Here is a 14,772-nt window from a genome sequence, read left to right as displayed (position 1 = left end):
AGATTCTACCACTCGTCATATCTTCAAGGCCATTTACCACAGCCAATTAATTATCAAATTATTAAACTATTTCTGAGATGTGAGAGGAATCATCTCAGAAATGAGGGACACTCTCACTCTCTCTCTCTCTCTCCCTCTCACACACTCCCTTTGTTTCTATCATGCACTCTCTTCATCTCTCACACACACTCTCTCTCCCTTCATCTCTCTCTCTTCCCCCCCCCCCTCCCCGTCACGCACACACACTTTCTTCCTAGGCTGCCATTTGGGGCTGAGGCTGATTTGCTTCCATTTCATATTGCTGAGTTTTGAGGAGCCTGATGATGGAACTGCGACCCCTCCATTGATGAGGTAGGAGATGGTAGATGGGATGGGTGGCTGGTAGTTTGTAAGATGGTGGACTTCTTCAGATAGTCACCCAGGGTCCCTGTGAGCTCCTGATGCAAAACCTCAGGGTTCTCGACTGTTCCTTTTCCACTCTGTGTGGCCACAGGCCAGAGATGCCCCAGGAGATGGTAGGGACATAGCATTTGGTCCAGGAGGTCTTGTCTTGTGCTGTACGGGTCTGTGACTGTATGATTTGATTCAGGGATACTCAGACCAATTGTATTACTCCTGTTGGCCATGAACGAGTTAAAAATCTACAGAATAGCTGAATGAGATCAGCTTCTTAAACCACCCTGAAAATGAAACACAGAAACACTTGATAAACCATTGGAGAAAATCCAGGTTTTATTTTTGCAAAGATGTTTTCTCAGTAGATGGGAAAACTGTTAGCAGACATGGTGCTGGTGTTCATTCTAACAGCTGACTCTCACCTGCCGAGCTGTTTACACCTTTTGTTTGACCTGTGGTCACCTCAGTGACTGACCGCTCCAATTACTGTATGTCCCAGTCTTCTCTCGAGGCTGGACATGTTAACAAAGGAGTTCAGCACATCACAGAAACGAACCTTCCCCCTATGGACTCTGTCCACACTTCTGCCTGCCACAGTGAAGCGGCCAGCCTAATCAAAGACCCCGTCATCACCGTACATCTCACTGCTTCCCTTTCCTATTGGGCAGAAGTTATAAAAGCCTGAAAGTACGTTCCACCAGGTTTGAGGGCAGTTTCTATTATCGACTCTTGAATGGATCCTTGTATGATCAAATGGACTCTTGGCCTCACAATCTACCTCGTTATGATCTCGAACTTTATTGTTGACATGCATTGCACTTTTTCAGTTGTGTTTACACTACATTTAGCATCTTGTTATTATTTTACCTTGTTCTAACTCAGTGCACAGTGCAGTGATCTGATCTGTATGAACAGTATGCAAGACAAGTATTTCACTGTATCTCCTTACAGACCCAGAACCATATACACAAACAGACTTACCAAAACAATCAAATCTCTTCCCAAATGACCATCAATACAGATACACCTTGATCTCCCCTTACTCTACTCACAGGGGTACACCGTATCCCACCGTCCTACTCACACAGGTACACCTTATCCCACACAGGTACACTGTATCCCACCGTCCTACTCACACGGGTACACCTTATCCCACACAGGTACACCGTATCCCACACGGGTATACCGTATCCCACTGTCCTACTCACACGGGTACACTGTATCCCACTGTCCTACTCACACAGGTACACCGTATCCCACTGTCCTACTCACACAGGTACACCGTATCCCACTGTCCTACTCACACAAGTACACCGTATCCCACACGGGTACACCGTATCCCACTGTCCTACTCACACAGGAACACCTTATCCCACTGTCCTACTCACACAGGTACACCGTATCCCACACAGGTACACCGTATCCCACTGTCCTACTCACACAGGAACACCTTATCCCACTGTCCTACTCACACAGGTACACCTTATCCCACACAGGTACACCGTATCCCACTGTCCTACTCACACAGGAACACCGTATCCCACTGTCCTACTCACACAGGTACACCGTATCCCACTGTTCTACTCACACAGGTACACCGTATCCCACTGTCCTACTCACACAGGTACACCGTATCCCACTGTCCTACTCACACAGGTACACCGTATCCCACTGTCCTACTCACACAGGAACACCGTATCCCACTGTCCTACTCACACAGGAACACTGTATCCCACCATTCTATTCACAAGGGTACACCGTATCCCACTATTCTACTCACACAGGAACACCGTATCCCACTGTCCTACTCACACGGGTACACCGTATCCCATGCAGGTACACCGTATCCCATTGTCCTACTCACACGGGTACACTGTATCCCACACAGGTACACCATATCCCACTGTCCTACTCACACAGGTACACCGTATCCCACTGTCCTACTCACACGGGTGCACCTTATCCCACACAGGAACACCATATCCCACTGCCCTACTCACACAGGTACACCGTATCCCACTGTCCTACTCACACGGGTACACTGTATCCCACACAGGTACACCGTATCCCACTGTCCTACTCACACGGGTACACCTTATCCCACGCAGGTACACCGTATCCCATTGTCCTACTCACACGGGTACACCGTATCCCACTATCCTACTCACACAGGAACACCGTATCCCACACGGGTACACCGTATCCCACTGTCCTACTCACACAGGAACACCATATCCCACTGTCCTACTCACACATGTAAACCTTAGCCTTCCGCTCAGCTGTCTGCTTCACTCTATTTAAACCCACAACTGTGTGGAGGGGCAGAGTCTCAACACCTCCTATGAATTGTAAGAGACGTCCAGTGTTGTAGGCTGGATCATGGGTGGTGATGAGTCAGAGCACAGGAGTGAGATTGACCACCGGCTTGAGAGGCACAAACTGATGCTCAACGTGAGCATAACTATTAAAAAGCTCCTTGGACGAACACCAGCCCCCTCCATTCTGAACAAATTTTTACCGTCAAGTATGTCCTGCCCAGCTGCCACTGTCTATAACCATATAACAATCACAGCACGGAAACAGGCCATCTTGGCCCTCCTAGTCCGTGCCGAACTCTTAATCTCACCTAGTCCCACCTACCCGCACTCAGCCCATAACCCTCCACTCCTTTCCTGTCCATATACCTATCCAATTTTACCTTAAATGACACAACTGAACTGGCCTCTACTACTTCTACAGGAAGCTCATTCCACACAGCTATTACTCTCTGAGTAAAGAAATACCCCCTTGTGTTTCCCTTAAACTTTGCCCCCTAACTCTCAAATCATGTCCTCTCGTTTGAATCTCCCCTACTCTCAATGGAAACAGCCTATTCACGTCAACTCTATCTATCCCTCTCAAAATTTTAAATACCTCGATCAAATCCCCCCTCAACCTTCTACGCTCCAATGAATAGAGACCTAACTTGTTCAACCTTTCTCTGTAACTTAATTGCTGAAACCCAGGTAATATCCTAGTAAATCGTCTCTGCACTCTCTCTAATTTATTGATATCTTTCCTATAATTCGGTGACCAGAACTGCACACAATATTCTAAATTTGGCCTTACCGATGCCTTGTACAATTTTAACATTACATTCCAACTTCTGTACTCAATGCTTTGATTTATAAAGGCCAGCGTTCCAAAAGCCTTCTTCATCACCCTATCTACATGAGACTCCACCTTCAGGGAACTATGCACTGTTATTCCTAGATCTCTCTGTTCCTCTGCATTCCTCAATGCCATACCATTTACCCTGTATGTTCTATTTGGATTATTCCTGCCAAAATGTAGAACCTCACACTTCTCAGCATTAAACTCCATCTGCCAACGTTCAGCCCATTCTTCTAACCGGCACAAATCTCCCTGCAAGCTTTGAAAACCCACCTCATTATCCACAACACCTCCTACCTTAGTATCATCGGCATACTTACTAATCCAATTTACGACCCCATCATCCAGATCATTTATGTATATTACAAACAACATTGGGGCCAAAACAGATCCCTGAGGCACCCCGCTAGTCACCGGCCTCCATCCCGATAAACAATTATCCACCACTACTCTCTGACATCTTCCATCTAGCCACTGTTGAATCCATTTTATTACTCAGCATTAATACCTAACGACTGAACCTTCTTAACTAACCTTCCATGTGGAACTTTGTCAAAGGTCTTGCTGAGGTCCATATAGACTACATCCACTGCCTTACCCTTCTCAACATTCCTCGTAACTTTTTCAAAACATTCAATAAGGTTTGTCAAACATGACCTTCCACGCACAAATCCATGCTGGCTACTCCTAATCAGATCCTGTCTATCCAGATAATTATTAATACTATCTCTAAGAATACTTTCCATTAATTTACCCACCACTGATGTCAAACTGACAGGTCTATAATTGCTAGGTTTACTTCTAGAACCCTTTTTAAACAATGGAACCACATGAGCAATATGCCAATCCTCCGGCACAATCCCCGTTTCTAATGACATCTGAAAGATCTCCGTCAGAGCTCCTGCTATTTCTACACAAACTTCCCTCAAGATCCTAGGGAAAATCCTGTCAGGACCCGGAGATTTATCCACTTTTAAATTTCTTAAAAGCGCCAGTACCTCCACCTCTTTAATTGTCATAGGTTCCATCACTTCCGTACTTGTTTCCCACACCTTACACAATTCAATACACAATTCTGTCTGGTGCAGAAATTAGTGAGGCATCTGACTGCAATCTCTGACAAAGGATTGTGAGGGCTGTTGAGAGGGTCATCAGGGTCTCTCTTCCACCCTTTGGAGATGTGTATCATGAACACTGTGTATCAATGTCAGTGATCCCTCCCAGCTGTCCATGAATCTCTCTAACCCCTACCATCAGGCAGCAGGTACTGTAGCATTAAGACAAGAGCTGTTAGGATAGGAAGCAGTTTCTTCCCCCAAGATGTGAGACTACTGAACTCCTTTCACCAGCCAGGTCTCATCACGTATGAAGCACCAGTAGCGTCGTAATGTTTATTTTTTAACTTGTGTCATAAATGCACTCTATTATTTGTTAATTTGTTTGTAGTAGTATTACTTTGTGTTGTGTGTGAGTTATATGTACTACGTTGTGTATCTTGGTCCAGAGAAACATTCCGTTTGGAGGTTTACGTGTGTATGGTTGTGTGTGAGTTATGTGTTCTGTGTCGTGCATCTTGGACTGGAGGAACATTGTCTCGTTTGGAGGTGTACAGTTGTGTGTGAGTTATGTGTTCTGTGTCGTGCATCTTGGACTGGAGGAACATTGTCCCGTTTGGAGGTGTACAGTTGTGTGTGAGTTATGTGTTCTGTGTTGTGCAGCTTGGACTGGAGGAACATTGTCTCGTTTGGAGGTGTACAGGTGTACAGTTGTGTGTGAGTTATGTGTTCTGTGTTGTGCTGCTTGGTTTGGTATACACATATATGGCTGAGTGATAATGAACTGAACTTGAACTTGAACTTAGAAGCTTAAGGAGATCTGGCAAGTCACCAAATACTCAAGCCTCTACAAATGCAGTGTTGGGAGTACCTACCTTGCTGCCTCAAGGCCTACTATGGCTAATTCAACGCATAGAACACAAGAGGCTGCAGAGAGTCGTGGACACAGCTTGGTTCATCTTAGGCACAGCCCCGCCCACCAGTGAGAGCATCGATAGAAGGCATGGTCTCAGGAAAGCTGCATCTATTATTCAGGATCCCCACTATCCAGGTCATGCCCTCTTCTTACTGCTATGGGCTGAAGCCTGAAGTCCCATACCACCAGGTTCAGGAGCAGCTACTTTCCTACAGCCATCAGGTTTCCGATCTGACCCGCACAACCCTAACCCTACCTCAGCTTCAGAACACTACGGACCACCTCCTTCACTACGTGGTCTTGCTTTGCCGAGCATTATGGGCATGCTCTGTTGGTGCTGTAATGTGTGCAGAGACTTGTGGGTTGCCCCATCACATCGTTAGCTTGTGTTGCTTCTTAACACAAACGACACATTTCACTGTATATTTCGATAAATGTGTGATAAACAAATGAATCTGATCCGATCTGATGTACTTGCTGCTGACTGTGTTTTGCTTTTGAACAGATGTCATGTTTTGCACTCTCCTCACTATCTTGTATTATATTCTGAAGATTTAAAGTACATTTATTATCAAAGTATGTATGCAGTATCCAACCCTGAGATTTGTCATCCCACAGACAGCCACAAAACAAAGAAACATCATGGAACCCATTCACAGAAAAACATCAACACTGCCCCTCCACATGCAAAAAAACCCCCTAAATTGCACAAGCAGCAACAAAAAAAAAGTGATAACACAGAATATGAAACACAAAATCGAAAGAGTGCAGGCATATTCAGCTCAGCTCAGTGTCGTTGTCTATCTGCAGGCTAGCCTGATTAAAAATCCCAAAATCTCAACAGGAATAGGAGTAACCAGAGATCAGAAACACGTAACGTAAACCAGAGTCCGGTCCAGTAACCGCGTTGATTAAACCTTGCCCAAGACACAGGACTCCAGTACAATCCTCCAGCAGCTGAGCGGGATGGGGGGAGAGAGATCTTCTGAACAAACACGAGGAAATCTGCAGATGCTGGAAATTCAAGCAACACACACAAAATGCTGGTGGAACACAGCAGGCCAGGCAGCATTTATAAGGAGAAACACTGTCGACGTTTCGGGGCGAGACCCTTCATCAGGAAACGTCGGCAGCGCTTCTCCTTCTAGATGCTGCCTGGCCTGCTGTGTTCCACCAGCATTTTGTGTGTGTTGTGAGACCTTTCGAATGCTGGAACCTTCCTCTGGGAGAAGTGTGTAAGGACGGGATGGAGAGAGAGAGAGACCGTCACACGCAGACAGCTTCCTTTCACAGCAGGTTGGTAGATAGCACTGAAGACTCGCTTGCCTTGATGATTTTGATCTCCCTCAGTAGTCTGTGTGTTGTCTAACACCCCCCCCCCCACCCCAACCCCATGTCTGTAATGCTGCTACAAGCAAGCTTTTCATTTTGCTTTACACATGAGCTCACCTGCCTTCGAAATTCCAGTCTCTGGTCTTCTGGGAACTGTAACTGTACTTGTGCATAGGACAATTAACTCCATGTCTGTAGCTGATTGAATGCCTTTCAAAAGTGATTACAGAAATGTGAGATTTTCCTTCTTTAAGATAAGCAATATTTAGGCTCTGTATTACCATAAGACAAAGGAGCAGAATTAGGCCATTTGGCCCATCGGGTCTGCTCCACCATTTCATCATTACTACACAACATGATGGGCTGAAGGGCCTGTTGTGTTCTAGAACGTAGATGATGTGCAGAAATCCTGAGCCTGAAGGCTGTTTATGTTAAGGAGGGAGAACCTCATGTTTGGATGGTCACATTTGATGTTGAATTCCTGGGCTGTTCTGGGTTCCAGTTTTAAACCCTCCTGCTTCACCACTGTGGTGATAGCTTCCCACATCCTCTTCCGTGTGGGATTCTGATGTGCGGTGAACTCTGTGGCTCACTGTGGGGGAGGACGCGAAGACCCATACTTACTGTAAACACTCGTTACCTCTGAGAACCGACAGAGTGAAAGAATGTATAATCTTCGACAAGCTGGGGCGGTGCAGCTGTGGCTGGTGCTGGAAGAAATTCTGTCACCGAGGGGAATGTTCCACACTTATACTGATCTCTTGCTAAGCAATAATCTATTTACCCCACGACTCTGTTCAGTTACAGGAGAATTCCCCCAACAGGAAATGAATCTGAATTACTGGCTCTTTTTCAACCCTGAGATCCAATGAACTCTTTCAGATTCACAGTAGTGGATTACTTCCCTAACAGCCCTTGTTTCTGAATCATTCTCAAAACTGCTGCTGCCATTGATCAGATGGAATGTAAACTTCAGTTCAGGAAGCAGCTGTTCAGTAGCGAGCCAGAAGAGCAAATTCCCAGGAAGAGAGATGTCTGTGTCGGAGTGGATCAGTGCAGGGTTTGAAGCAGGTGGAAAAGGTAAAGGGATAAAGAAGAAGGAATCTGATAGGGGAGGATCTGATTGGAGAGGGACCTGGTAGGAGAGGATCCGAAGGGGGAAGATCTGGTGGGGAGGATCTGATAAGGGAGGGATCTGGTGGGGGATTTGATTGGGGATGGATCTTTTAGGGGAGGATCTGGTAGGGGAGGATGGTGGAAAATGGGGAACAGGAGGGTGCAATTTATTCAGTTGTTTTGGTCGGCACTATGACACAGCTGGTAAACCATTTCCTCACTGCTTCACAGAGCAGAATTCACTCCCGGACACACACCCTGGACATTCTCTCTTCTCCCCTCTCCCATTGGACCAAAGATACAGAAGCCTGAATGTATGTCCCACCAGTTCCAAGCACAGCATCTATCCTGCTGTTACCAGGCTCTCGAAAGGAACCTTGTACAGTAAGATGGACTCCTGGCCTCGCCATCTACCTCTTTATCATCTTGCATTTTACCTGCACTGCACCTTTCAGTAGTTTTCACACTTTATTCTGCACTGTTAATGCACAGTGGCCTGATCTGGTCTATGCAAGACAAGCTTTTCAGTGTATCTCTGTACACATGACAATGATAAGCCAATACCAATACCTCTGATGCTCTCTGGGTGGAGCTTGCAGGCTTTGGTAGGTTTCCCCGGAGCTCCCGTTCCCTCTCGCATCCCAAAGGTTGATTGGCCACTAGTGTGCGGCGAGGGGTAGAATCATGTTTCCACATGGCAGATCCCTGCAGCCTTGCAGTAGCCGACTTACCCAACCTGCTGCTCTTCCAAGCACTTGCTCATATTTACGGGCTGTACATGAATCTGCCCTGCTATTTCTCTTCACTTGCCTGTCACCTCCCTCCAGTTCACCTCCTTCTTCCCTTTCCTCCATGGTCCACTCTCCTCTCCTACAGCCCTTTACCTCTTCCACCTATCATCTCCCAACTTCTCACTTCAACTCTCCTCACCTGCTCTCACCTCTCACCTGACAGCTTGTATTCCTCCCCTCCCCACCTCCTTTTTCTGCCTTCCCTCTTCCTTTCCAGTCCTGATGAAGGGTCTTGGCCCACAACATTGATTGTTTATTCCTCTCCAAAGCTGTCTGAGCTACTGAGTTCCTACAGTGCTTTATGTGTTTTGCTCAAAATTTCCACCTCTGCAGCATCTCTTGCATTTCTGAAAGTGAGGGATTTGTAACCTGGGAAGGATTTGCACCTGTTCATCTTCCCCAACAGTTCAGTGCTGCAGTAATTTTCATTCTTCAGCCACTGAAATGGAACAACAATCTTGCAAATGGGAGCTCAAGGTTCTACAAGGAGATGGTAGAATGTGGTAGAATTTGTATACGTGTTCTCGGATTAAGGAATCTGTTGATAGTTGTAGATGATATTTGAATCACACAAGAACTTGTTGACGATTAAATGGCTGTGTACGTTTACGTGGCGTTTGCAATTGGGTCTCCTGGCAAGTTTTACGCAATAGTGTGTCTCTCTGCAGCCGATGTTGGGAAATTCGAATGTTGGTTGGGGGTTTTATCTGAGTTGCTCAAGGAATGAGTCTGGAAAGTAGTCAGAATGTGAATCAGAATTGGCATTATTGCCACTGGCATAAGTTGTGAAATCTTTTTTTTGTGGCAGAAGAACAGATGAATACAAGTTACAATTTAAGTATAACAACAAATCGTTTAAAGGAGGACTAGCAAGGTCGTGATCATGGTTTGTTCAGAAATCTGATGGAGGTGAAGAAACTAATGCTAAAATGTTGAATGTTTCATAGATCTATCCAATCAGTCCCATTCCTCTGCAAACATATCTGTCTTCCTCTCATCTCTGATTCCCGTTTGGAATTTGCTATTGAATTTACTTTCAATTTCCCACCACCCCCTCTCAATCAGTGCATACCGGATCCAAGAAAGACCCTCATCTCACCACTCGCTGCTTTACCGGTCAAGACATTCTCTGCTGAATATGACTGGTAACTGGTAATCACAATGCAAAATAGCCAATGGGAATGAGAAAATCGTTGAGAAATCAAGGAAAGGATTTTAATTAACTTCAGCTCTCATTGATTAATGATATTATTTAATGCTTAATAAGAATAAAGTTTATTATTTTTTTAAATTGAAATACAGCATGGCATAGGCTCCTCTGGCCCAGAGGCCCCCAGTTTAACCCCAGCCTAATCATGGAACAATTTCCACTGACCAATTAACCTACCAACCCACACATCTTTGGACTGTGGGAGGAAACCAGAGCACCCTGAGGAAACCCACGCAGTCACGGGGAGAACATGCAAACTCCTTACAGGCAGTGGTGGGAATTGAAACCGGGTCACTGGTACTGTAAAGCGTTGTGCTAACCACTATGCCACCGAGTGGCTCCAATTATCACTGACTTATGTTGTGAAATCTGTTGTTTGGCAGCAGCAGTACGTAGCAATGCATAAAAGCTATAAAGCTATAAATTACAATATATATATATATATATATATATATATATATATATATATATATATACAAACAATAAATGTAATGGAAAAAGAGAGCAAATAAAATGAAGTAGTATTCATGGGTTGTTTCGTTGTCCATTGAGAAATCTGACGGCAGAGGAGAAGAAGCTGTTCTTAAAACATTGAATGTGTGTCTTCAGGCTTTACCTCCTCCTTGATGGTAATAATAAGAATGTTAGGGTGTATTCTGGGGTTACAGAATATAGCAGATTCTAATTTCAACACCAACCAATCTTCAGACCTGAACGTAGATTGTAGATTAAATTAAAAAATGCGTCTCTGAACAGACTCCAAAGGCATCTGCATTTTGGGAGCTGGTTGCAAATAAAGAAACATTCCATTTGATCACAGATCCCTGCATATAATGCATCCAGAGTCGATGGGAATTAACATTCATGTTGGGTGTCTGGAGTGTGGGCGTTTGAAGATTATATGTAATTCAAAGGAAGCACTGTAGGTACATTGCAACTATAGAATTGTCCTGCTGGTAACTTTGATCTTTAGCAATAAAAAATGCTACATAATATTGATTCAGGCAGGCCTCTGCCTCCAGGAGTGTCTCGAATGCTGAATAGAGACTTCTGTATCCACTAGCTTCATTGTCTTTCCAATGACTTCATTCACAGTTACAACAAAGAAGAGGTTAGGGTCCTTAATGATGGATGTTGCCTTTTTTGAGGCATTGCCTTTTGATGATTTCCTCAATAGAGCTTTGACCAGTCCAGACATTGGAAGTTTGGAGAAGGGGGGACTACAACCAGGTCCAGTGCCTGGGGATAAAAGGCACGAGCGGGTCGTGGAACCATAATGGAGCTTTGAGCAGTGACCAACTGGCATTTGGGATGGATTAGTAAGAGTAAACTAAGGGAAAGCAGGGGCAAGTGTAGTGGCCATCGTTGCAGCAGCAGTGGTCTGAATGGATGTAGTTAGAGTGGTGAACTTACAGCTTTAACTCTTCGAGGCTTCCCTCAGAGAAAGCAAAGTAAAGAAAAGCTTTTTTTAATTCTCCTCTTTATATCTTCTCCAATAGGACAGTAGGGATGACAGCCAAGGAAGTGAGATATTCCTCTTGCAGGATGTGGGAAGGCAGCGAGAAGTCCAGTGCCCTGACAACTACAACTGCAAGAAGTGCATCTAGTTGCAGCTTCTAACAAACCATGTTAAGGAGAGGCATCGATTGTGTGGATAGTCAGAGGCTTTTTCCCAGGGCTGAAATGGTTGCCATAAGAGGACACAGGTTTAAGGTGCTGGGGAGTAGGTACAGAGGAGATGTCAGGGGTAAGTTTTTTACTCAGAGAGTGGTGAGTGCGTGGAATGGCTGCCGGCAGTGGTGGTGGATACGATAGGGTCTTTTAAGAGACTTTTAGATAGGTACATGGTGTTTAGAAAAATAGAGGGCTATGGGTAAGCCTAGTAATTTCTAAGGTAAGGACATGTTTGGCACAACTTTGTGGGCCAAAGGGCCTGTATTGTGCTGTAGGTTTTCTATGTTTCTATGAGTTGGAGCTGGAACTGGATGAACTCCAGATCATTCGGTAGGCTGTGGGGATGATAGATAGGACATATAGAGAGGTAGTTACACCCAAGGTGCAGGACACAGGAAACTGGATGACAGTCAGGAAAGGGAAAGGGGTTAAGGAGCCAGTGCAGAGTACCCCTGTGGCCACCCCCCTCAACAACAGGTATATCACTTTGGACATGGCATGGCCTAGCAGAAGAAAGTCTCAGTGGGCGGGTCTCTGAGTCTGCCTTCATGACTGGAAGGGGATTCATTAATTAGGGCAATCGATAGGAGGCTCTGTGACCTAGAGAAAGATTCCTGGAAAGCATATTGCTTTCTTGGTGCTAGGGTGCGGGAGATCTCAGATCAAGTCCTCAGCGTTCTTAAATAGTAGGGTGAACAACCAGAGATGGTGGTCCATTAAGGTACCAATGACATAGGTAGGACAAGTGATGAGACTCTGCATAGGGAGTTCAGGGAGTTAGGTGCTAAGTTAAAGGGCAGGACCGCCAGTGTTATGATCTCAGGATTGCTACCTGTGGCACGTGCTAGTGAAGCCAAAACCAGAAGATTATACAGTTTAATATGTGGCTAAGGAGTTGGTGTAGGAGGGAGGCTACAACGTTTTTGGATCATTGGGAAGGTGGGACCTGTACAAAATGGATGGTTTGCACCTGAGCTGGAAGGGGCCTAATATCCTAGTGGGGAGGTTTGTTAATGCTGCACAGTGGGGTTTAAACTAGAGTTGCAGGGGGATGGGCACCAGAGTTAGTGGAGAGGTTGTGGAGTTAGATGTTGATAAGACCTCAGACAAAGTCAGGAATCGGAAAGTTGAGCATGGTGCAAACAGTGTCCTGGGCTGCAAAGTCTGATGTAGTGTTGAAGATGAGATAGCTGGTCTACAAACTGAGGCATGTGTAGTTAGGAGAGGCTGTTGATAGGGCAAAATTGCAGACAACAGGATGTGAGGTGGTTCAGTTTGGTAGGTCAAATATGATGTCAAAATATAGTATTACTGGTAAGATTTTTGGCAGTGTGGAGGATCAGAGGGATCTTGGGGTCTGAGTCCATAGAATGCTCAAAACTGCTGCACAGATTGACTCTGTGGTTAAGAAGGCATAAGATGTATTGGACTTCATTAATCATGGGATTGAGTTTATGAGCCAAGAGGTAATGTTGCAGCTACATAGGACCCTGGTCAGACCCCACTTGGAGTACTGTGCTCAGTTCTGGTCGCCTCACTACAGGAAGGACGAGGAAACCATAGAAAGGGTGCAGAGCAGATTTACAAGGATGTTGCCTGGATTGGGCAGCATACCTTATGAGAATAGGTTGAGTGAACTCAGCCTCTTCTCCTTGGAGCGACGGAGGATGAGAGGTGACTTGATAGAGATGTACAAGATAATGAGATGCATTGATCGTCTGGATAGTCAGAGGCTTTTCCCCAGGGCTGAAATGGCTAGCACAAGAGGACACAGGTTTAAGGTGCTCGGAAGTAGGTGCAAAGGAGATGTCAGGGGTAAGTATTTTACTCAGAGAGTGGTGAGTGCGGGGAATGTGTTGCCGGCGGCGGTGAAGGCGGATGCAATTGGGTCTTTTAAGAGACTCTTGCATGGCTACATGGAGCTTAGAAAAATAGAGGGCTATGGGTAAAGCCTAGGTAGTTCTAAGGTGAGGACATGTTCGGCACAGCTTTGTGGGCCGAAGGGCCTGTATTGTGCTGTATGTTTTCTATGTTTCTATTTTTCTAATTGCAATGTAAAAGGTGGACAAAATCATAAAGAGCGAATACAGGACTGGAAGTGTTGTATTTGAATGCATGCATTACACGGAATAAGGTAGATGAACTTGCAGCATAGTTACAGATATGCAGACATGATGTTATAGGCATCACTGAATCATGGCTGAAAGATTATAGCTGGGAGCTTAATGTCCAAGGATACACATTGTGTTGAAAGGACAGGCAGGAAGTTAGAGGGGGTGGTGGTAAAAAAAAAATGAAATCAAATCATTAGAAAGAGGTGACATAGTGTCGGAAGGTGTTGAATCTTTGTGGGCGGAGTTAAGGAACTGCAAGGGTAAAAAGACCCTGATGGGAGTTGCATGCAGACCCCCAAAGAAAGGATGTGCCCTACAAATTACAATGGGAGATAGAAAATGCATGCCAAAAGGTCAATCTTACAATAGTCACAGGGGACTTCAAAATGCAGGTAGATTGGAAAAATTAGGTTGGTGCTGGATTCCAAAAAAGGGCAATTTCTAGAGTGCCTCTGAAGTGGCTTTTAGCTCGTGGTTGAGCCCACTAGGGGATCGGCTATTCTGGATTGGGTGTTGTGCAATGAACCAGAACTGAAGGTAAAAGAACCCTTAGGGGAAAGTGATCATATGATAGATTTCATCCTGAAATTTGAGGAGAAGCTAAAGTCTGATGTATCGGTATTACAGTGGAGTAAAGGGAATTACCGAGGCATGAGAGTTAGTTAGCCAGAATTGACTGGAAAAAAAGTACTGGTAGGGATGATGGCAGAACAGTAACAGCTGGAATTTCTGGAAGCAATTCAGAACATCCCAAAGAGGAAAAAGTATTCTAAAGGAAAGATGACACAACCGTGGCTAACAAGAGGAGTCAAAGCCGACATAAAAGCCAAAGACAGGGCATATAATGGAGCAACAATTAGTGGGATGTTAGAGGATTGGGAAACTTTTAAAAACCAACAGAAGGGAACTGAAAGAGTCATTAAGAAGGTAAAGATAGAATATGAAAGTAAGTTAGTCAATAATATTAAAGAGGACACCAAAAGTTTCTTCAGATACATAAAGTATAAAAGAGAGG

This window comes from Hypanus sabinus, chromosome 26 (assembly GCF_030144855.1).
Source record: "Hypanus sabinus isolate sHypSab1 chromosome 26, sHypSab1.hap1, whole genome shotgun sequence".
Classification (NCBI taxonomy): Eukaryota; Metazoa; Chordata; class Chondrichthyes; order Myliobatiformes; family Dasyatidae; genus Hypanus; species Hypanus sabinus.
This window is presented reverse-complemented; position numbering follows the sequence as displayed.